Source organism: Phocoena sinus, chromosome 6, assembly GCF_008692025.1.
Source record: "Phocoena sinus isolate mPhoSin1 chromosome 6, mPhoSin1.pri, whole genome shotgun sequence".
Taxonomy (NCBI): Eukaryota; Metazoa; Chordata; class Mammalia; order Artiodactyla; family Phocoenidae; genus Phocoena; species Phocoena sinus.
Window position 1 is genome coordinate 97,857,847 of NC_045768.1, and position 23,042 is coordinate 97,880,888.

The window sequence follows — 23,042 nt, forward strand, 5'->3', positions numbered from 1 at the left end:
ACTCCAGGTCAGAAAGGCAAAGTAAAATCTCTTTTAAAGATAAAAAAAGAAATAGAGACTTCCCTGGTGGTCCAGTGGCTAAGACTCCATGCTCTCAATGCAGGGGGCCCAGGTTCGATTCCCTGTCAGGGAACTAGATCTCACATGTCGCAACTAAGTGTTCGCATGCCGCAACTAAGGATCCCTCATGTCGCAACTTAGAAAAAGATCCTGCATGCCACAACTATGACCCAGCACAGTCAAATAATGAATGAATGAATAAATAAATGAAATAATTAAAAGAGACTCAGCCCCTCTGGCTTGGGCCTTGATTTGGAGTGGTGGAGACAGGAACAAGAATTTCAGAATGATGTCCAGATGGGTTGAGACAGAAGTCAAAAACAAAGGAAACTGTGCCTCAATTCCTGTTAAGAATTCTGGGAGATGACTTTGTAGGTTGTCCCTGTACTAACATAGGATGGCTTAATAGAATAGTTTTAAGGAGGAAAACTTTTTCTCTACCCTCTTAGGTTTAGTAGCAGGGGTTCTGTCAATTCATTAAAAGATGGATTAATAGGAGAAATGAAACACAATTTTCATTAACATTTGCATGCATGGGAGCTCACAGAAAAGTAAAATTCAAAGAAGCAGTTAGACTGTGGGCTTTATATACCCTTTTAACGAAGGAAAGATGGTTTGGACATTAAGAGATGATAAACTGTGGGAAAGCGACTAGGAAATATAGAAAGGAACTAATGGAAGATAAAGTTATTTTACTAAAGTCTGTTTATGAAAACTCTTCTTGGTATCAACAGTCTATCTTTGATGAGTCACTCTTATCTCCTGGTCTGGGAGAGGAGGTGATTTTTCTCAAAGGGAAAGTTATTCTGTACTTTTAGGCAAATAAGGGGAGGGTAAACAACTCTTGCACCTATTGCCTTCAGCTCAAAATAACCCTTATGCCAAAGTGGCATATTTTAGGGTGGCATATTCTGACCGCCAATAAATATAGCATGGTGGTCTCTTGATAAGAAAATAGGCCAGAGCTAGAACTTGTACATCTCCTGTAGTTACACTGTTGTATGAAAGGTATTAAAAATTCTTTAGGTCTCAGGTGGGAACATGGAAGATAACTAAGAGTTAAAAGGCTGTGTATCTAACTTGGGGTCTCCAATGTGAGGCGACCCTTAGCAGAAACTTAGGGAGGGCAGCCTAGACCAGGAAGATACAGCTGAGACCCAGAGGATGAGCAGCAACTAGGAGAGTTAAGGTAAGGCTAAGCCCCCAAAAGAGAATACCCATGACTGACAGTAGGAGGGGTCATTGTTGTCAAACCCAAGTTCATGTGCATGATGCATAGTGAGGCCAAACAAACTGAAACATTGGAGTTCGGAGCACAGAAAGATTTATTGCAATACCCAAGCAAGGAGTATAGGAGGTTCATGCTCAAAATACCCGAGCTCTCTGATGGTTTTGGGAGAAGAGTTTTTAAAGGCAAAATTTTGGGTGAGGGCTGCAGTGTGTGTGACTTTCTTCTGATTGGTTGGTGGTGAGGTAAGAGGGTGGTTCCAGGAATCTTGTGCTCAGCCTGAAGTTACCATCCTCCACCTGGGTGGAGGCCTTAGATCCTGTAGAAGTGATCTTGGGTGGCCTCAGCCTGCAGTAGCTTGAAGCAGGATTTCGGTTCCTGGTCAGAAATTGAAGTTAGACCACGGCAGTAAGAGCATTGAATCCTAGCCACCAGACTAGTGGCCAGTGACAAGGCCCCTGGCCCATCAGCTTTGTAGAAATGAATTCCCACAGAGAAACAGAAAGCAGTGAAACAAGTAAAGTCTTTATCAGGATGAAAAAGAGTACTTGTGAATAGGCACACATAGGCAGGCTCAGAGAGAGAGTCTCATGTTCATGGTAGCTTAAATCACTTATATGGGGCATTTATTCTGAGTTTCCTTTGGCCAATCATCTTGATTTGCCTGGTTCTGAGTCTGTATTTGGTATATCTCAGGGTCCTCCCATGTGTGTGCACATCTCTTAGCCAAGATGGATTCCAGCGAAGAGGCCAGTGGGTAGGTTGACATCACTCCCTTTTTCACCTCCAAGGAGAAGGAACCTCTCTGCCCATGTAGAGTTGGGAAGGTCTCCTTGACCTCGAGATTGAGACATATGTGGTCTCTATCTTTTATCTGGGCAGGGCTCAGTCTCTCCTATTATCCTCCTGCTATTATCTTCATCTTGGAGTATCTGTCCACAGGGGACGAATTCCAACTGCTCAGATGGGGGCCCATCTATCTCCTGCCTCAGAAGAACTCAAAGATATATATCAGATTGTTACATATATCCATTGAGGAGGAACTAGGACTCTGCTTTATCACTACACTATTGTCTCTGGACTGCTTTTCCTTTGTTTCTGCATTCCCTTACTTCTCTAATTAGTAACTGTTTGAATCTGCCCTTTGGAACTCAGAGAAGGCTTACAAACAAGAAATGAGGGAAAGGAAAGGTTTTTGTACCTGTGAGGACCCCACAGGGTCCTGCTTGGATTCATCATGACTTACACCACCCTTGGACAATTCTTCAGTAGTAAATCCGGTAAGAACAGAGGCAAATGCCCAGAAGCCAGCTGATACATGTAAGGTGTTGGGAGGAAAACTCTTCCTCTTCCAAGTTAAGTCTGGTAGTTGGAGGAAACTGCAAATTAAGTGACAATAAATTAACAGAAGAAAAGATGGGCTTTATGCATACAGGTAGCAGCAGGAGTACTCAGTAATGAGTATGTCATTCAATAGCCACAGATAAGAGGTTTATAGACCAAACTTAACAAAAAGGGAGAAATGGGAAAGTGGGGAAAGTTCTACTGAGCTTTGATGTTTAATGAAAATAGACAGTCTGTCTCCATGGTAGCTGAATTTTCAGGAAATCACCTTGGATGGGGTTAATGGCAGCTGTATTTTCTGAATGCTTTGCTTTAGTCAGATAAAGGACAATCAAATAAGATTTTTTTCTGTGTTATCTTTGGCTTAAATGTTTTCACTTTAAAATAATCTTTATACCAGCTATAGAGGTCTGAGTGGGTCTGCACAAAGGTCAGCAGCAGCCATCAGGGAAAGCCAGCACACAAGGCAGGCATACACACACACACACACACACTCCAATTCCATGAGTATGAACACTCATACTGGGAAGGGGTGCAAAGCTTTGAAGGCTAAAACTACCCTGAGAAGGAGTTAGGACTTTTAACGGACTGGATTACCATTAACCAGCAAATTAACTTTTGTTTTTCTTTAGCTATTAGTAAAAATGGGAGCTTCAGAACAAGCAAGCAACCATGGAAGATAAAGGGATTTATACTTTTTTCCTGCAGGGTAAGTGAAGTCTTGCAGGTAGCTTCTACCCTCACCTACAGCACAGATGTAGTAAACTAACATTGTGTTAGTTTATACTGTACAACAAAGTGAATCAGCTATATGTATTACTTTAACTCTTATATTGGTTATCTCTCCTGAAAACTATCAAGTCACTTATTATAGACTCAGCATGAAAAATAGTGTTAAAAACAGTAAATTTAAAAAGATATTCCATGCAAATGGAAACCAAAAGAAAGCTGGAGTAGCAATTCTCATATCAGACAAAATAGACTTTAAAATAAGGACTATTAAAAGGGACAAAGAAGGACACTACATAATGATCAAGGGATCGATCCAAGAAGAAGATATAACAATTGTAAATATTTATGCACCCAACATAGGAGCACCTCAATACATAAGGCAAATACTAACAACCATAAAAGGGGAGATCAACAGTAACACATTCATAGTAGGGGACTTTAACACCCCACTTTCACCCATGGACAGATCATCCAAAATGAAAATAAATAAGGAAACACAAGCTTTAAATGATACATTAAACAAGATGGACTTAATTGATATTTATAGGACACTCCATCCAAAAACAACAGAATACACATTTTTCTCAAGTGCTCATGGAACATTCTCCAGGATAGATCATATCTTGGGTCACAAATCAAGCCTTGGTAAATTTAAGAAAACTGAAATTGTATCAAGTATCTTTTCCGACCACAACGCCATGAGACTAGATATCAATTACAGGAAAAGATCTGTAAAAAATACAAACACATGGAGGCTAAACAATACACTACTTAATAACGAAGTGATCACTGAAGAAATCAAAGAGGAAATAAAAAAATACCTAGAAACAAATGACAATGGAGACACAACGATCCAAAACCTATGGGATGCAGCAAAAGCAGTTCTAAGGGGGAAGTTTATAGCAATACAAGCCCACCTTAAGAAGCAGGAAACATCTCGAATAAACAACCTAACCTCGCACCTCAAGCAATTAGAGAAAGAAGAACAAAAAAACCCCAAAGCTAGCAGAAGGAAAGAAATCATAAAAATCAGATCAGAAATAAATGAAAAAGAAATGAAGGAAACAATAGCAAAGATCAATAAAACTAAAAGCTGGTTCTTTGAGAAGATAAACAAAATAGATAAACCACTAGCCAGACTCATCAAGAAAAAAAGGGAGAAGACTCAAATCAATAGAATTAGAAATGAAAAAGGAGAAGTAACAACTGACACTGCAGAAATAAAAAAAATCATGAGAGATTACTACAAGCAACTCTATGCCAATAAAATGGACAATCTGGAAGAAATGGACAAATTCTTAGAAATGCACAACCTGCCAAGACTGAATCAGGAAGAAATAGAAAATATGAACAGACCAATCACAAGCACTGAAATTGAAACTGTGATTAAAAACCTTCCAACAAACAAAAGCCCAGGACCAGATGGCTTCACAGGTGAATTCTATCAAACGTTTAGAGAAGAGCTAACACCTATCCTTCTCAAACTCTTCCAAAATATAGCAGAGGGAGGAACACTCCCAAATTCCTTCTACGAAGCCACCATCACCTTGATACCAAAACCAGACAAGGATGTCACAAAGAAAGAAAACTACAGGCCAATATCACTGATGAACATAGATGCAAAAATCCTCAACAAAATACTAGCAAACAGAATCCAACAGCACATTAAAAGGATCATACACCATGATCAAGTGGGGTTTATTCCAGGAATGCAGGGATTCTTCAATATACGCAAATCTATCAATGTGATAAACCATATTAACAAATTGAAGGAGAAAAACCATATGATCATCTCAATAGATGCAGAGAAAGCTTTCGACAAAATTCAACACCCATTTATGATAAAAACCCTCCAGAAAGTAGGCATAGAGGGAACTTTCCTAAACATAATAAAAGCCATATATGACAAGCCCACAGCAAACATCATCCTCAATGGTGAAAAACTGAAAGCATTTCCACTAAGATCAGGAACAAGACAAGGTTGCCCACTCTCACCACTCTTATTCAACATAGTTTTGGAAGTTTTAGCCACAGCAATCAGAGAAGAAAAGGAAATAAAAGGAATCCAAATTGGACAAGAAGAAGTAAAGCTGTCACTGTTTGCAGATGACATGATACTATACATAGAGAATCCTAAAGATGCTACCAGAAAACTACTAGAGCTAATCAATGAATTTGGTAAAGTAGCAGGATACAAAATTAATGCACAGAAATCTCTGGCATTCCTATATACTAATGATGAAAAATCTGAAAGTGAAATCAAGAAAACACTCCCATTTACCATTGCAACAAAAAGAATAAAATATCTAGGAATAAACCTACCTAAGGATACGAAAGACCTGTATGCAGAAAATTATAAGACACTGATGAAAGAAATTAAAGATGATACAAATAGATGGAGAGATATACCATGTTCTTGGATGGGAAGAATCAACATTGTGAAAATGACTCTACTACCCAAAGCAATCTACAGATTCAATGCAATCCCTATCAAACTACCACTGGCATTTTTCACAGAACTAGAACAAAAAATTTCGCAATTTGTATGGAAACACAAAAGACCCCGAATAGCCAAAGCAATCTTTAGAACGAAAAAAGGAGCTGGAGGAATAAGGCTCCCTGACTTCAGACTATATTACAAAGCAACAGTAATCAAGACAGTATGGTACTGGCACAAAAACAGAAAGACAGATCAGTGGAACAGGATAGAAAGCCCAGAGATAAACCCACGCACATATGGACACCTTATCTTTGATAAAGGAGGCAGGAATGTACAGTGGAGAAAGGACAGCCTCTTCAATAAATGGTGCTGGGAAAACTGGACAGGTACATGTAAAAGTATGAGATTAGATCACTCCCTAACACCATACACAAAAATAAGCTCAAAATGGATTAAAGACCTAAATGTAAGGCCAGAAACTATCAAACTCTTAGAAGAAAACATAGGAAGAACACTCTATGACATAAATCACAGCAAGATCCTTTCTGACCCACCTCCTAGAGTAATGGAAATAAAAACAAAAATAAACAAATGGGACCTAATGAAACTTCAAAGCTTTTGCACAGCAAAGGAAACCATAACCAAGACCAAAAGACAACCCTCAGAATGGGAGAAAACATTTGCAAATGAAGCAACTGACAAAGGATTAATCTCCAAAATTTACAAGCAGCTCATGCAGCTCAATAACAAAAAAACAAACAACCCCATCCAAAAATGGGCAGAAGACCTAAATAGACATTTCTCCAAAGAAGATATACAGAATGCCAACAAACACATGAAAGAATGCTCAACATCATTAATCATTAGAGAAATGCAAATCAAAACTACAATGAGATATCATCTCACACCAGTCAGAATGGCCATCATCAAAAAATCAAGAAACAATAAATGCTAGAGAGGGTGTGGAGAAAAGGGGACACTCTTGCACTGCTGGTGGGAATGTGAATTGGTTCAGCCACTGTGGAGAACAGTATGGAGGTTCCTTAAAAAACTACAAATAGAATTACCATATGACCCAGCAATCCCACTACTTGGCATATACCCTGAGAAAACCAAAATTCAAAGAGAGTCATGTACCAAAATGTTCATTGCAGCTCTATTTACAATAGCCAGGACATGGAAACAACCTAAGCGCCCATCATCGGATGAATGGATAAAGAAGATGTGGCACATATACACAATGGAATATTACTCAGCCTTAAAAAGAAATGAAATTGAGATATTTGTAATGAGATGGATAGACCTAGAATCTGTCATACAGAGTGAAGTAAGTCAGAAAGACAAAGACAAATACCGTATGCTAACACATATATATGGAATTTAAGGGAAAAAAATGTCATGAAGAACCTAGGGGTAAGATAGGAATAAAGACGCAGACCTACTGGAGAACGGACTTAAGGAGATGGGGAGGGGGAAGGGTGAGTTTTGACAGGGCGAGAGAGAGTCATGGACATATACACACTAACAAACGTAGTAAGGTAGATAGCTGGGGGGAAGCAGCCGCAAGGCACAGGGATATTAGCTCGGTGCTTTGTGACAGCCTGGAAGGGTGGGATGGGGAGAGTGGGAGGGAGGGAGACGGAAGAGGGAAGACATATGGGAACATATGTATATGTATAGCTGATTCACTTTGTTGTAAAGCAGAAACTAACACACCATTGTAAAGCAATTATACCCCAATAAAGATGTTTAAAAAAAAAAAAAAAAAAAAAAAAAAAAAAAAAACAGTAAATTTCCAACTTGGGAAAGGCTGCGGAATGTTACATTCAGGCAAATTCCTTCTTGTAATTCCCCATTGTGATTTGCACGTGACTACAGCCGGCTGTAAAGCAACATGTGGGTTTAGCATTAGGGAGTTCCCTGTAGAATTATCTGGCTAATTTTGTTTTTTCACACACACACAAAAAGGCAAAGAGACAGACAAGACCCCACCAAAATCAATAATTGATATCAGCTTAAGCATGTCCTATATGCTCTACAAGGACAATGAAATCAAGCAAGACCCTGTGGGGTTCTCCAGGGTACAAATCCTTTCCCTCATTTCTTGTTTGTAGAAAATAGGTTTCATTCAGTTTCCTTGACCTTCCCTGAGTTCCGAAGAGCAGCTTCAAACAGTTTCTAATCAGGGAAGGGAGGGAAATGCAGAAACAAATGAGGAGCAGTCAAGAAACAATAGTGCAGTGATGGGTCAGAGTCCTGGATCCTCCTTAAAGAATATATATAACAATATATTTTTGAGCTTTTCTGTAGAAACTAAGGCTCCCACCCAGTGAAGGATGGTAACTTCAGGCTAAGTACAAGAGTCCTAGAACACTGCCCTGTTACTTCACCACCAACCAATCAGAAGAAAACCTGCACACAGTGGAAGACAGCAAAAACTCTCAACCCTTCCCCAAATGATTAACTGTGATTAATCCCTTTTTTCTCCCTTTAAAAAACTGTCAGAGTTGGTTCTTGGATACTGAGTCTGCCTTCTCCCCAGGTTGCCAGCCTCCTGAATAAAGCAACCTTTCCTTTCTAACCAGCACTTGTCAAGTATCAGCCTTTGAGTGGAAAGCAGCTGAATCTGAGTTCAATAACAGCAGTCCTCTAACTTTACTGCATATTAGAATCAACTGGGGAGATTTGACAAATGTAAATGCTCAGCCGCACCCCATATGAACTACATCAAAATCTCTAAGATGAGAACCAGGCATCTGTATTTTTAAAAATTCCCCCAGGTGATTACCATGTGCAGCCAAATCTGAGAACTATTGTTACTATGAGGGACCTCTAGTAATGAAGATACTGAATCAAAAACATGAGCTCCTGATGGAATTAAGCGATGGAATTAAGGGGTAGAATAGCCTTCTTCCCCAGTTCAGAGAGAAAGCACAAATGAGAGGTACAGGACCTTCAGCACAGATTACAACTCTAATTTTATTACTAGACATAGGTACTTATGAGTTGTAGACAAGCACCCCCTCTTCCTCCAGGTGTAATTAGGAAGGTCAAAGATCTTTAGCTCTCTAGGCTGTTCCTAGGCTGTCATTCAGACAATCAATTGTTACACAATCCAAGTGTGAAGGGATTATAGCCACAGGATGCTAACAGTTTTTGTTTCACTGAATGCAAAGATAGGAAATGCTCTTTGCCCTCTGGAAGGAGTTGATAAATTGATAAAGGACTTGAGATAAAGGGCTCTTGCAGAGAACTGAACAAACACCACAACTGCTCACTTGAGAAGTGACAGTCAAGGTTAAATGAGGTTAGAGAAGAGACAGGAGAAGTCACTGGGGACTTTATGGGAAAAGGCCTGAGCTGAGTTGGCATACCTTGGGAAGTAAGGGGGTTTCCTGACCTGGGACTATTATTGATGGCTTGGCTTTCTGATGAGTGGTGGTTATAACCCAGATTATTTCAGCCAACATTTAGTGAGCACCTCATATGTGCCAGGAATTGTTCAGGGGCCAGAGGACACAAAGTAAATAAAGCATACACCTCCTCTTTACCTTCAAGGATCTTAGAATCTGACTTCTCCCAATATCACTCTAAATCTTTGGTCTGAATTACTCAAATTATATTTACTCATATTATAGTCAAGTAACTACTCAAATTATCATCATTTTAAGCTAAAAATTAAGTAAAATTTTAAAAAGAGGGTGAATCCTTCCTGACTCTTCTTATATTTTAAACTCATACAGACTTAGGCAAGTTTGTTTAAATAAAGTTTATTTAAACTTTGAATTTCCTAATTAAAAGTACTAATTTATAGACTCTTTATGCCCATTGCAAATCCTCCTTGGACAAATCATTTTGAGAGCCCATGTCCTTGATCAAGTCTTTGCCTTGCTGACACCTCTATTTTAGATAGGCAGGAGTCCTGCTTTCAGAAAATCCTCAGAGACTTAGATTAGTGAATAAATTAGAACGCTTTTGTCAGGTTCATTTTTGGAAATTTGACCTGAAGAAATTATAAGTATGGTACTTAGGAATGCTTATCTTAGAGGACTACATAAATGGTTCAAACAACTTCCCTGAGATGCCAGTTAAAATCTGAAAAAACTTTTCTTTATATATTTAGATCAGGTACTTTAGCCCATGCCACACCTCTCTGTTGGAAGTGACAAAATCTCAAAACTAGGAAAGTTCAAATTAATTATCTTTTATAGTCCTTTCAATACATGGCTTACATCATACCTGACATTTTTAAAGAAGCAAAATCTAATATGCCAAGAACTACATATGTTATTGACATTTAATAAATATCAAAGAGGATAAGATCATTTTTCACTAAAGAATGATTTGGATTACAACATTTTATAGAATTGCTCTCTTCCCAAAAGGAACTTACAAAAATCCAAGATCTTTAGGAGAGCTTATCCTTAAAAGTCTTTAAAAAATAAGAAATTCAAATTTTAGTTTATACAGTTTTTATACTTAAAAACAATGGATAAAATACTTCATAGAAACGTGGTCCAAAAAATTAGTATGTTTTGAGCATTGACTATCTACAAAGTACTTTCTTAGGTTAGGCAGAGGGAGAAAGTGAGGCAGGTATGACTGAAACAGAGTTTCTAACTTTAAGAAGCTTGCAGTCCACTAGAAGAGATGAGACATAAAGAAATTATCCTTAACGCAAAGTAATTGTGATGTGTCAAAAGACAGGCAAAAACACACTGATATGACATTTCAGACATAGGTAATGGGAATGCAGCAGCAAACAAAACAAAATTCCTGTCTTCAGGGAATTTGTATTCTATTGGGAGAGATGAGTTGTATTACAAATCCATAATCTATATCCGCGTCCATATTCATACTTATCTGTATGTGTACATGATGTCAGGTGCAGAGTAAGGAGAAGAGAGAAGAGTGACACTATTTTAGATAGGGTGTTCTGAGAATGCCTCTTTCTGATACTGTGTTATTTGAGAGTTGAAAGAGGTAAGGAAATAAGCCAACAGAAACATCCTGGGGAGAAAAGCATTCTAGGCAGGTGGGAAACAAGTTCCAGAAACACTTAAGTGTGGCTAGAGCTCTGTGTTCTGTGGGTGCTGGGAGGGGTCATGAGAGAGTTGGTTAAGAGATGTGGCTGGAAAGGTAACTGGGACCAGATCATCACTCCCCAGTGTCAAGGGCTTTGAAGGTCCTTAAGCGGACCTTGGCTTTTACTCTAAGACAGGAGCCACTGGAGAGCTTTCAGTAAAACAATGGGATGATCTGACTTGGGCTCCAAAAGGATTACTCTGATTGCTGTGAGAGACAAATGCAGAGAAAGAAAACTCAACAGGGAGATGCATTAGTTTCGCAGGGTGGCATAACAAATTACTGTTACAGGAAGGGGAACCTGTTCCAGGGCCCGAGAGTGAGCTTTTGTCTAAAACTCAGAAATAAATTGTACCATAGACACAGGTGCTGACAAAGCAAGAGACTTTACTGGGAAGGGGTGTCCGGGTGGAGAGCAGCAGGGTAAGGGAACCCAGGAGAACTGCTCTGCCACGTGGCTCGCAGTCTTCGGTTTTATGGTAATGGGGTTAGTTTCTGGATTGTCTCTGGCCAATCATTCTGAATCAAGGTCTTCCTGGTGGTGGTGGTGTGTGCATGGCTCAGCCAAGATGGATTCCAGTGAGAAGGGTTCTGGGAGGTTGGTAGGACATATGGACTAACATCTCCTCTCTCCTTTTGACCTTTCCTTAATTCTTCCAGTTTGTGGTACCTTGTTATTTCTGAGTTCCTTACAAAGATCTCCTGTAGTAAGATAACTCATGCAAGTGGTTACTATCGTGTCTGGCCAGGGCACATGGTTTTGGTCAGTGGCTCCCCTAACATTACAAGGAAAAAGTACCAGGCAGCTTAAAACAAGAGAAATTTATTCTCACATTCCGGGAGACTAGAAGTCTGAAATGAAGGTGACTATGTGGTTGGTTCCTTCTGGAGGTTCTGAGGAAGCATCCATTTCATGCTTTTTTTTTTAGCTTCCAGTGGTAGCCAGCAATCTTTGATGTTCCTTGGATTGTAGACACATTACTCCAATCTCTGTCTCCCACTTCACATGGCTTTCCTCTCTTGTTTATGTCTATTTGTACTTTTCTCCTGTAAGAATACTTCACTCAATGACTAGTAAGCTACATTGCTGGACACCCTATGCCAAACAACTATCAAAATAGGAACACAATACCACCCATTAGCAGAGAGACTGCCTAGAATCATAAGGTCACAGTTACCCCAAAATACACCACCAGGTGTGGTCCTGCTGAGCAGAAAGATAAGATACAGCCTCACCCAACAGAACACAGGCACCAGCCCCCTCCACCAGGAAGCCTACACAAGACACTGAACCAACCATAGCCACTGGGGGCAGACCACAAAAACAACGGGAACTATGAACATGCACCCTGAGAAAAGGAGATGCCAAAAACAGTAAGTTAAGCAAAATGAGAAGACAGAGAAACACACAGCAGATGAAGGAGCAAGGTAAAAACCCACCAGACCAAACAAATGAAGATGAAATAGGCAGTCTACCTGAAAAAGAATTCAGAGTAATGATAGTAAAGATGGTCCAAAATCTTGGAAATAGAATGGAGAAAATACAAGAAGCATTTAACAAGGACCTAGAAGAAATAAAGAGCAAACAAACAATGATGAACAACACAATAATGAAATTAAAAATTCTCTAGAAGGAATCAATAGCAGAAGAACTGAGGCAAAAGAACGGATAAGTGACCCAGAAGATAAAATAGTGGAAATAACTACTGCAGAGTAGAATAAAGAAAAAAGAATGAAAAGAATTGAGGAAAGTCTTAGAGACTTCTGGGACAACATTAAATGCAACAGTTTCTGAATTATAGAGGTCCAAGAAGAAGAGAAAAAGAAAGGGACTGAGAAGAGATTATATTTGAAAACTTCCCTAATATGGGAAAGGAAAGAGTCAGTCAAGTCCAGGAAGTGCAGAGAGTCCCATACAGGATAAATCCCAGGAGAAACATGCCAAGACACATTTTAATCAAACTACCAAAAATTACATACAAAGAAAAAATATTAAAAACAGTATGGGAAAAACAACAAATAACATAAAAGGGAATCCCCATAAGCTTAACAGCTGATCTTTCAGCAGAAACTCTGCAAGCCAGAAGAGAGTGGCAGGACATATTTAAAGTGATGAAAGGGAAAAACCTACAACCAAGATTAGTCTACCCAGCAAGGATCTCATTCAAATTCAATGGAGAAATTAAAATCTTTACAGGCAAGCAAAAGCTAAGAGAATTCAGCACCACCAAACCAGCTCTACAGCAAATGCTAAAGGAGCTTCTCTAAGTGGGAAACAAAAAAGAAGAAAAGGAACTACAAAAACAAACCCCCCAAAATTAAGAAAATGGTAATAGGAACATACATATCAATAATTACCTTAAATGTAAATGGATTAAATGCTCCAACCAAAAGACATAGACTGGCTGAATGGATACAAAAACAAGACCTGTATATATGCTGTCTACAAGAGGCCCAATTCAGACCTAGGGACACATACAGACTGAAAGTGAGGGGATAGAAAAAGATTTTCCATGCAAATGGAAATCAGAAGAAAGCTGGAGTAGCAATTCTCATATCAGATAAAATAGATTTTAAAATAAAGAATGTTACAAGAGACAAGGAAGAACACTACATAATGATCAAGGGATCGATCCAAGAAGAAGATATAACAATTATAAATATATATGCACCCAACATAGGAGCATATCAATACATAAGGCAACTGCTAGCAGCTATAAAAGAGGAAATCAAGAGTAAGACAATAATAGTGGACGACTTTAACATGTCACTTACACCAATGGACAGACCATTCAAACAGAAAATTAATAAGGAAACACAAGCTTTAAATGACACAATAGACTAGATAGATTTAATTAATATTTATAGGACTTTCAATCCAAAAACAGCAGGTTACACTTTCTTCTCAAGTGTACACAGAACATTCTCCAGGATAGATCACATCTTGGGACACAGACCAAGCCTCAGTAAATTTAAGAAAATTGAAATCATATCAAGCATCTTTTCTGACCACAACGCTATGAGATTAGAAATTAATTACTTGGAAAAGAAATGTGAAAATCACAAACACATGTAGGCTAAACAATATGTTACTAAATAACCAAGAGATCATTGTAGAAATCAAAGAGGAAATCAAAAAATACCTAGAAACAAATGACAATGAAAACACAGCAACCCAAAACCTATGGGATGCAGCAAAAGCAGTTCTAAGAGGGAAGCTTATAGCATTACAATCCTACCTCAAGAAACAAGAAACATCTGAAAAAAACAACCTAACATTACACCTAAAGCAGTTAGGGAAAGAAGAACAAAAATACCCCAAAGTTAGCAGAAGGAAAAAAATCATAAAGATCAGATCATAAATAAATGAAAAAGAAATGAAGGAAACAATAGCATAGATCAATAAAACTAAAAACTGGTTCTTTGAGAAGATAAAATTGATAAACCATTAGCCAGATTCATCAAGAAAAAAAGGGAGAAGACTTAAATCCATAGAATTAGAAATGAAAAAGGAGAAATAGGAACTGACACTTCAGAAATACAAAGGATTATGAGAGTTTACTACGAGCAGCTATATGCCAATAAAATGGGCAACTTGGAAGAAATGGACAAATTCTCAGAAAACTATAACTTTCCAAGACTGAACCAGGAGGAAATAGAAAATATAAACAGACCAATCACAAGCACTGAAATTGAGACTGTGATTAAAAATCTAACAAAGAAAATCCCAGGACCAGATGGCTTCACAGGTGAATTCTATCAAACATTTAGAGAAGAGCTAACATCTACTCTTCTCAAACTCTTCCAAAATATAGCAGAGAGAGGAACACTCCCAAACTCATTCTACGAGGCCACCATCACCCTGATACCAAAACCAGACAAAGATGTCACAAAGAAAGAAAACTACAGGCCAATATCACTGATGAACATACACGCAAAAATCCTCAACAAAATACTAGCAAACAGAATCCAACAACACAATAAAAGGATCATATGCAATAACAAGTGGGGTTTATTCCAGGAATGCAAGGATTCTTCAATATATGCAAACCAATCAATGTGATACACCATATTAACAAATTGAAGGAGAAAAACCATATGATCATCCCAATAGATGCAGAGAAAGCTTTTGACAAAATTCAACACCCATTTAAGGTAAAAATCCTCCAGAAAGTAGGCATAGAGGGAACTTACCTAAACATAATAAAGGCCATATATGACAAACCCACAGCCAACATCATTCTCAATGGTGAAAAACTGAAACCATTTCCTCTAAGATCAGGAACAAAACAAGGTTGTCCACTCTCAACACTATTATTCAACATAGTTTGGCAAGTTTTAGCCTCAGCAATCATAGAAGAAAAAGAAATAAAAGGAATACAAATTGGAAAAGAAGAAGTAAAACTGTCACTGTTTGCAGATGACATGATACTATACATAGAGAATCCTAATGATGCTATTAGAAAACTACTAGAGCTAATCAATGAATCTGGTAAAGTAGCAGGATACAAAATTAATGCACAGAAATATCTTTCATTCCTATACACTAATGATGAAAAATCTGAAGAAAAATTAAGGAAACACTCCCATTTACCAATGCAACAAAAAGAATAAAATATGTAGGAATAAACTTACCTAAGGAGAAAAAAGACCTGTCTTCAGAAAACTATAAGACACTGATGAAATAAATTAAAGATGATACAAACAGATGGAGAGATATACCATGTTCTTGGATTGGAAGAATCAATATTGTGAAAATGATTATACTACCCAAAGCAATCTACAGATTCAATGCAATTCCTATCAAATTATCATTGGCACTTTTTACAGAACTAGAACCAAAAAATCTTGAAATTTGTACGGAGACACAAAAGACCCTGTATAGCCAAAGCAATCTTGAGAAATAAAGATGGAGCTAGAGGAATCAGGCTCCCTGACTTCAGACTATACTACAAAGCTACAGTAATCAAGACAGTATGGTACTGGCACAAAAACATAAATATAGATCAATGGAACAGGATAGAAAGTCTAGAGATAAACCCACGCACATATGGTCAGTTTATTTTTTATAAAGGAGGCAAGAATATACAAAGGAGAAAAGACAGCCTCTTTAATAAGTGGTGCTGGGAAAACTGGACAGCTACATGTAAAAAAATGAAATTAGAACACTCTCTAACACCATACACAAAAATAAACTCAAAATGGATTGAAAACCTAAATGTAAGGCCAGACACTGTAAAACTCTTAAAGAAAAACATAGGCAGAACACTCTATGACATAAATCACAACAAGATCCTTTTTGACCCACCTCCTAGAGAAATGGAAATAAAAACAAAAATAAACAAATGGGACCTAATGAAATGTAAAAGCTTTTGCACAGCAAAGGAAACCATAAACAAGGGGAAAGACAACCCCCAGAATGGGAGAAAATATTTGCAAATGAAGAAACTGACAAAGGATTAATCTCCAAAATTTACTGACAGCTCATGCAGCTCAATATCAAAAAAACAAACAGCCCAATCCAGAAATGGGCAGAAGACCTAAATAGATATTTCTCCAAAGCAGATATACAGATGGCCAACAAACACATGAAAGGATCTCAACATCACTAATCATAAAGAAATGCAAATCAAAACTACAATGAGGTATCACCTCACACGAGTCAGAATGGCCATCATCAGAAAATCTACAGACAATAATTGCTGGAGAGGATCTGGAAAAAGGGAACTCTCTTACACTGCTGGTGAGAAGGTTAATTGATACAGCCACTATGGAGAACAGTATGGAGGTTCTTTAAAATACTAAAAATAGAACTACCATACGACCCAGCAATCTCACTACTGGGCATATACCCTGAAAAACACATAATTCAAAAAGATTCATGTACCACAATGTTAATTGCAGCTCTATTTACAATGGAATTTACTCAGCCATGAAAAGAAACGCAATTGAGTTATTTGTAGTTAGCTGGATGGACTTAGAATCTGTCATACAGAGTGAAGTAAGTCAGAAAGAGAAAAACAAATACCATATGCTAACACATATATATGGACTCGAAGTAAATAAATAAATAGATAAATGGTTCTGAAGAATGTAGTGGCAGGACAGGAATAAATATGCAGATGTAGAGAATGGACTTGAGGACTGGGGGAGTGGGAAGGGTAAGCTGGGACAAAGTGAGAGAATGGCATGGACATATATACACTAACAAATGTAAAATAAATAGCTAGTGGGAAGCAGCTGCATAGCACAGGGAAATCAGCTCGGTGTTTTGTGACCATCTAGTGGGGTGGGATAGGGAAGATGGGAGGGAGATGCAAGAGGGAGGAGATATGGAGATATATGTATATGTGTAGCTGATTCACTTTGTTATAAAGCAAAAACTAACACACCATTGTAAAACAATTATTCTACAATAAAGATGTTGAAAAAATAAAAAGGGTGGGAAAAAACCTAAGCTGCTTAGGTTGTTTCCATCTCCGGGCTATTGTAAATCGGATGAATGGATAAAGAAGATGTGGCACATATACACAATGGAATATTACTCAGCCTTAAAAAGAAATGAAATTGAGCTATTTGTAATGAGATGGATAGACCTAGAGTCTGTCATACAGAGTGAAGTAAGTCAGAAAGAAAAAGACAAATACCGTATGCTAACACATATATATGGAATTTAAGGAAAAAAAAATGTCATGAAGAACCTAGGGGTAAGACAGGAATAAAGACGCAGACCTACTGGAGAACGGACTTGAGGATATGGGGAGGGGGAAAGGTGAGTTTTGACAGGGCGAGAGAGAGTCATGGACATATACACACTAACAAACGTAGTAAGGTAGACAGCTGGGGGGAAGCAGCCGCAAGGCACAGGGATATTAGCTTGGTGCTTTGTGACAGCCTGGAGGGGTGGGATGGGGAGAGTGGGAGGGAGGGAGACGCAAGAGGGAAGACATATGGGAACATATGTATATGTATAGTTGATTCACTTTGTTATAAAGCAGAAACTAACACACCATTGTAAAGCAATTATACCCCAATAAAGATGTTTAAAAAAAAAAAAACCTAAGCTGCCTCTCCGGCCCTACTCCTGGACACACCGCTACCCACACCCCATATTAGGAAAGAGCTTGCTACGTCTCAGGGGAAGAGCAAGAACTTGTTACTTTTTTTCTCTCCCCACTGCTACAGCAGGGGCCCCAATAAAACTTGCCTGAATTTCTTTTCTGGCCTCTAGTCAATTTCTATTTATTGGGGAAGGCCAAGAACCCTGTCCGGTATGAAAACCACATTATCTTCTCTCGAAATGTTTTGTTGCTCTTCCTGCTATGTTTGATACCTCGGTGGATGGCATCAATGCCCAGCTATTTACCCATCCAGGAACTCGATTGTCACTCTGGGTAGTACTTTACTCCATCCCCTCTTCACATCTAGTCAAGCTTCATTAATGCACATCTAATCAAGCTTCATTAATGCAACCTCTATCACATCATTCATATTTCTTCATCCTTTTGTCTATGACTTCAGACTGGAGGGGAAGAAATTTCTCCTCTACTGTCTTAGATTCTCCAGCTGGATGTATGAAATAAACTGACAAGTGAAAGAGTAACAGCAAAAAAGGCATACACATTTATCTGATGATAAAATTTTTATGTGGCATGGAGCAGGGTGTGGCAGTCTTCATAGAAAGAAGAGGATAATTCCAAAGAAATGGCTAATCTTGGAGGCTTTGGTATCATTTGGATGAAGGAGGATACACTTAAAGAGAAGGGACAAGATGAAGAAACGGAACTTTAAGCTTCTAGGGGTGGCAAATTGTAGAAAGGCAAATATATGGGAAGCTAAAAGTGGATAATGACAAGTTAGTGGACTCTCGGTGCCATCTCATCTCTGGTGATAAGATTGCTATTCTCTCCCTGGTATATAAAGGGGAAGGAGGACATCTTCACAAAGGGAATTTGTTATCTTGCTTTCAGGTACATAGTAGGAATGTAGAGAGCTCGTCCTGTGCTCTTTTTCTCAATTGCTTTCACCTCAAAATAATCATTATGCCAGAGTGACATATTTTCGGGTGACATATTCTGATCTATAAGATGATGTAATCATCATCCTTCACTTGATATGTAATGATAGCAATGTAACTGGTTTCCCAGGCTCTAATGTCTCCATCCATTTTCTGCATCATAACCAGTGTGGTGTATCTGAGCACATAATTATGACCATGTCACTCTGCTAATTAAAGCACTTTTACCTACAGGATAAAGTCCAAACTCTGTGGTCTGGCATATAAGGTCCTCCATGATTTGGGTCCTACTTACCTCTCCCTTCTCATTCTATACCACAGTTCTACAATCAATCCCTTTCAAACTTCTTGAAATGTCTCTGAGAACATCATGCTACTTTGCTTCTCCTGCCTGGAAAGCCCTGATTCCTTGCCCACCACTGACCTGGTGAGTATTTGCTCATCTTTCAAGATGCAGCTTAAGTATTACTTCTCTATGAAGTCTTTTCTGTCTGCTATCCAATTAAATAGTCTATTTCCTCTTTGGACTCCAGTTCTATTCTGCACATATTTCAACTACAGCACTGTATACATCAGTGTATCTTCCCCACTAGACAGGTGTCCTTTAAGAGCCAGGAAAATATCTTACTTATATTTGTATCTTTACCACAGAGCTCAGTGCCTGTTTTATAATATTTGATAAAGTTTCAATAAATAATTCAATGAGTAAGTTAATGAAAAGATGAATATATTTATTGAAACTAAGGATCGAAACTTGGGATTCAGAGCCCTCAGTCAGACGGGTGTGGAGACGCTTCTGGAAGTAACATCAGGATGGCTGCCCAAGGAGAACCCCAAGTTCAGTTCAAACATGTATTGGTTGGTGATGGCAGTACTGGAAAAACTACATTTGAGGAATGTCATCTCACTGGTGAATTTGAGAAGTATATAGCTACCTTGGGTGTTGAGGACCATCCCATTGTGTTCCATACCAACAGAAGACCTATTAATCAATTCATGGAATACAGCTGGTCAGGAGAAATTTGGTAGACTGAGAGATGGTTATTATATCCAACCTCAGTGTATCATCATAATGTTTGATGTAACACTAAGAGTTACAAGAAAAAAATAAGTTACAAGAATGTGCCTCATGGGCATAGAGATCTGGTATGAGTATGTGAAACCATCCCCATTGTGTTGTGTGACAACAAAATGGATGTTAAGGACAGAAAAGTTAAAGCAAAATCAATTGTCTTCCACCAAAAGAAGAATCCTCAGCACTATGACATTTCCACCAAAAGTAACTACAACTTTGAAAAGCCCTTCTTCTGAAACTGATCAAAGACCCTAACTTGGAGTTCATCGCCATGCCTGCTCTTTACCCACCAGAGGTGGTCATGGACCCAGCCTTGGCAGTGCAGTGTGAGCATGAGCTAGAGGTTTTTCAGACAACTGCTCTCTTGGATGAAGATGATGACCTGTGAGAAAATGAAGCTGAAGCCCAGCATCAGAAGTCTAGTTTATAGGCAACTGTCCTGTGATGTCACTGGTGCAGCATGTTTGCCACTTTTTTATATAGCTAAGCAGAACGTGTGCTTAATCTTTGGGTTGCTGAAGGAGATGAATGGGCTTTGGAGTGAATGTGGCAGTTAAACAAAATGGTTTAATTTTTTCAGACCTGCATATTTAGCTGTTTTGGAACACAGCTCCTTCTTGAGTTTCACATATAAGACTGCTACAGTCACATCACAATATTCAGTGGTGAAATCTTGTTTGTTACTGTCATTTCCATTCTTTTTCATTTAGAAGCAGAATCAAGTTGTATCTGAAACATCTAAAAACAAACAAACAAACTTGGGATTTAGTAGAATCTGTCATTACTTCACAAAGACAAATGAGATAACTGACCTAAAGACTAGACAGAGAAAAATCATGGAAGAGAAATTATCAAAGAAATAACATATGAAAAATTTTGTAGCTGAAAGACAACACAAGACTTCAAACTGAAATAGACTGTTGCATGCCAAGTAAGATAAAGGAAAAAGAACTATACTCTAAAACATCATTGTAAACCCCCCAAACCTAAAAAGCCATGCTTTTAAAAATGTATAGTTAGTTGCCTACCCAGAATTCACAAACCCCTCTATTTTCCCAAGAGAAACCTGATATTCAAGTTTCTATATTTCCATTTAGTTCATATGATTTAGAGGACACTGGCCTCACCTCCAGCATTCGGAACAGACTCTTATTGGCATATGCCAATCAGAGTAAATCTCCTCCTGAGTGACAGACTCAAGAATGATCATTGGAGCAGCAGGAAAGATTTGTGAGGGTGATCTGAGAATGTTTCTTCTTATTATACTGGAAAGGTTTCTGGTAGTAACTCTCTGTCTCCACCAGTCATGAATGAGGAAGTAGGTACCCCTAAGTGAAGGTAGCTACCCTCCATTCATGAGGCAACCAGATCAACCAACTCTGAAATCCATCCTATCTTGGATTTTCAGTTACTATTTAGGCCAGTTTGAGTTGTGTTTTTTGTTCTATGAGGCTGAAAGCACTGAATAGATATATTCATAGCAATAGAAAAATCAGACTGGGAATTCCCTGGCGGTCCAGGCAGTCCCGTGGTTAAGGCTCTGTGCTTTCACTGCTGAGGGCACAGGTTCAACCCCTGTTTGGGGAAATAAGATCCCACAAGCTGCATGGTGTGGTCAAATTAAAAAAAAAAATCAGACTGACTTAGTAGATAATTAATAGATAGAAAAGGTAAGGACTAGGAGGTATTCAGAAGGCATAGGTTTCTTCTACCAATGATAAAAAAACATGGATCATCACACTCCAGGGAAATAAAAATTGCACAGAAGGGCGTGGTTTAAATAGAAAAGAAAGTTAAAATGACATAATAAATAAATTTGAGCAACTGTTGAATTAGAAGGAAATATAATTAATTTAAACATTATTCTTTATATGGCATAGGAATTCGACTTTGGAACAAAAAGGAAAGAAACAATATCATTGCTCACTACTTGGCTCTTTACATTATTTATAAAGTTATAAGAATATAAATGCTATTTACTGATTTTAGTTTCTAGAATTAACTGAGACAAAGCATAGATATGAACTATGGTTTCAGAATAGAATGTAAATATTCTTAACTTTAGCAATAAATAAATAAGTAAATGACAGCTGGCAACAGCTGGGTGGTGGAAAGGGTTGGTAGTGATAGAGATACGAGGGGCAAGTATACTAGAGGAGCTAGTATCTTTATTTTACTAACTGGCAATCTAGGAGATGCAGCCTGTACATGATGAGTAAGAAAGAGAGGCACAGTACCCAGCCTCCAAACTGGCAGCCAGTGATCCCTGACACTTGGTACTCATGCCCTTGTATGGTCCTTTCCTATATTTAGTATGACTGATATAAGTGTATGACCAGGAAGATCTTGCAGAAATGATGGTGTGTGATTCCAAAGCTGGTTCTTATGAGACACTGTAGTTTCCATGGGGCTTTCTCTCTTGGATCACTTGCTCCTGGTGTATACCAGGTAATGAGGACACTGGTATAGTCTTGTGGATGTCTATGTGATGAGGATCTGAGGCTTCCTGTCCACTGCTAGTACCAACTTGCAATCCATGTGAGTGAGCTGTTCTTGGAATTGGACGCCTTTGGATGACTACAGCCCTGGTTAGTATCTCATCTGCAACTTCATGAGAGAACCTGTATCAGAACCACCTAGCTAATCCTCTCCTAAATTCTGATCCAAAGAAACTGTCTAAGATAAAAAATGTTTATCACTATTTTAAACAGCTAAGTTTTAGAGTGATTATTTAAGCAACAATAGATAACTGACACAGATTTTAGTACTAGAAGTGAAGTGATGTTATAACAAAAACTGAAGTGTGGGAGTGGCTTGGGAACTGGGCAGTGGGTGGAAGCTGAAAAAAAAAAGTTTTAGTGAAAACCTAAAGTGCCTTGAAGTGACTTTTCGTAGAACCTGGATGACCTTAGAGGAGGCTGCTGGTGAGAGGTTAAATAAAACTAAGAAAAATGTAACTGAATACCAGAGAAAGGGAATCCTTGTTATGTAGAGACAGAATGTAGCAATACCGCTGCCTGAAGTAACATGGAAAATAAAAAATGTACCTAATGAACTGGGT

The 23,042-nt window shown here is 38.4% G+C and overlaps 1 pseudogene; it reads left to right on the forward strand.

Moving 5' to 3' along the window:
- Window positions 1-19,719: 19,719 nt before the first annotated feature.
- On the forward strand, window positions 19,720-20,369 carry LOC116755910 (annotated as a pseudogene).
- Window positions 20,370-23,042: the final 2,673 nt, after the last annotated feature.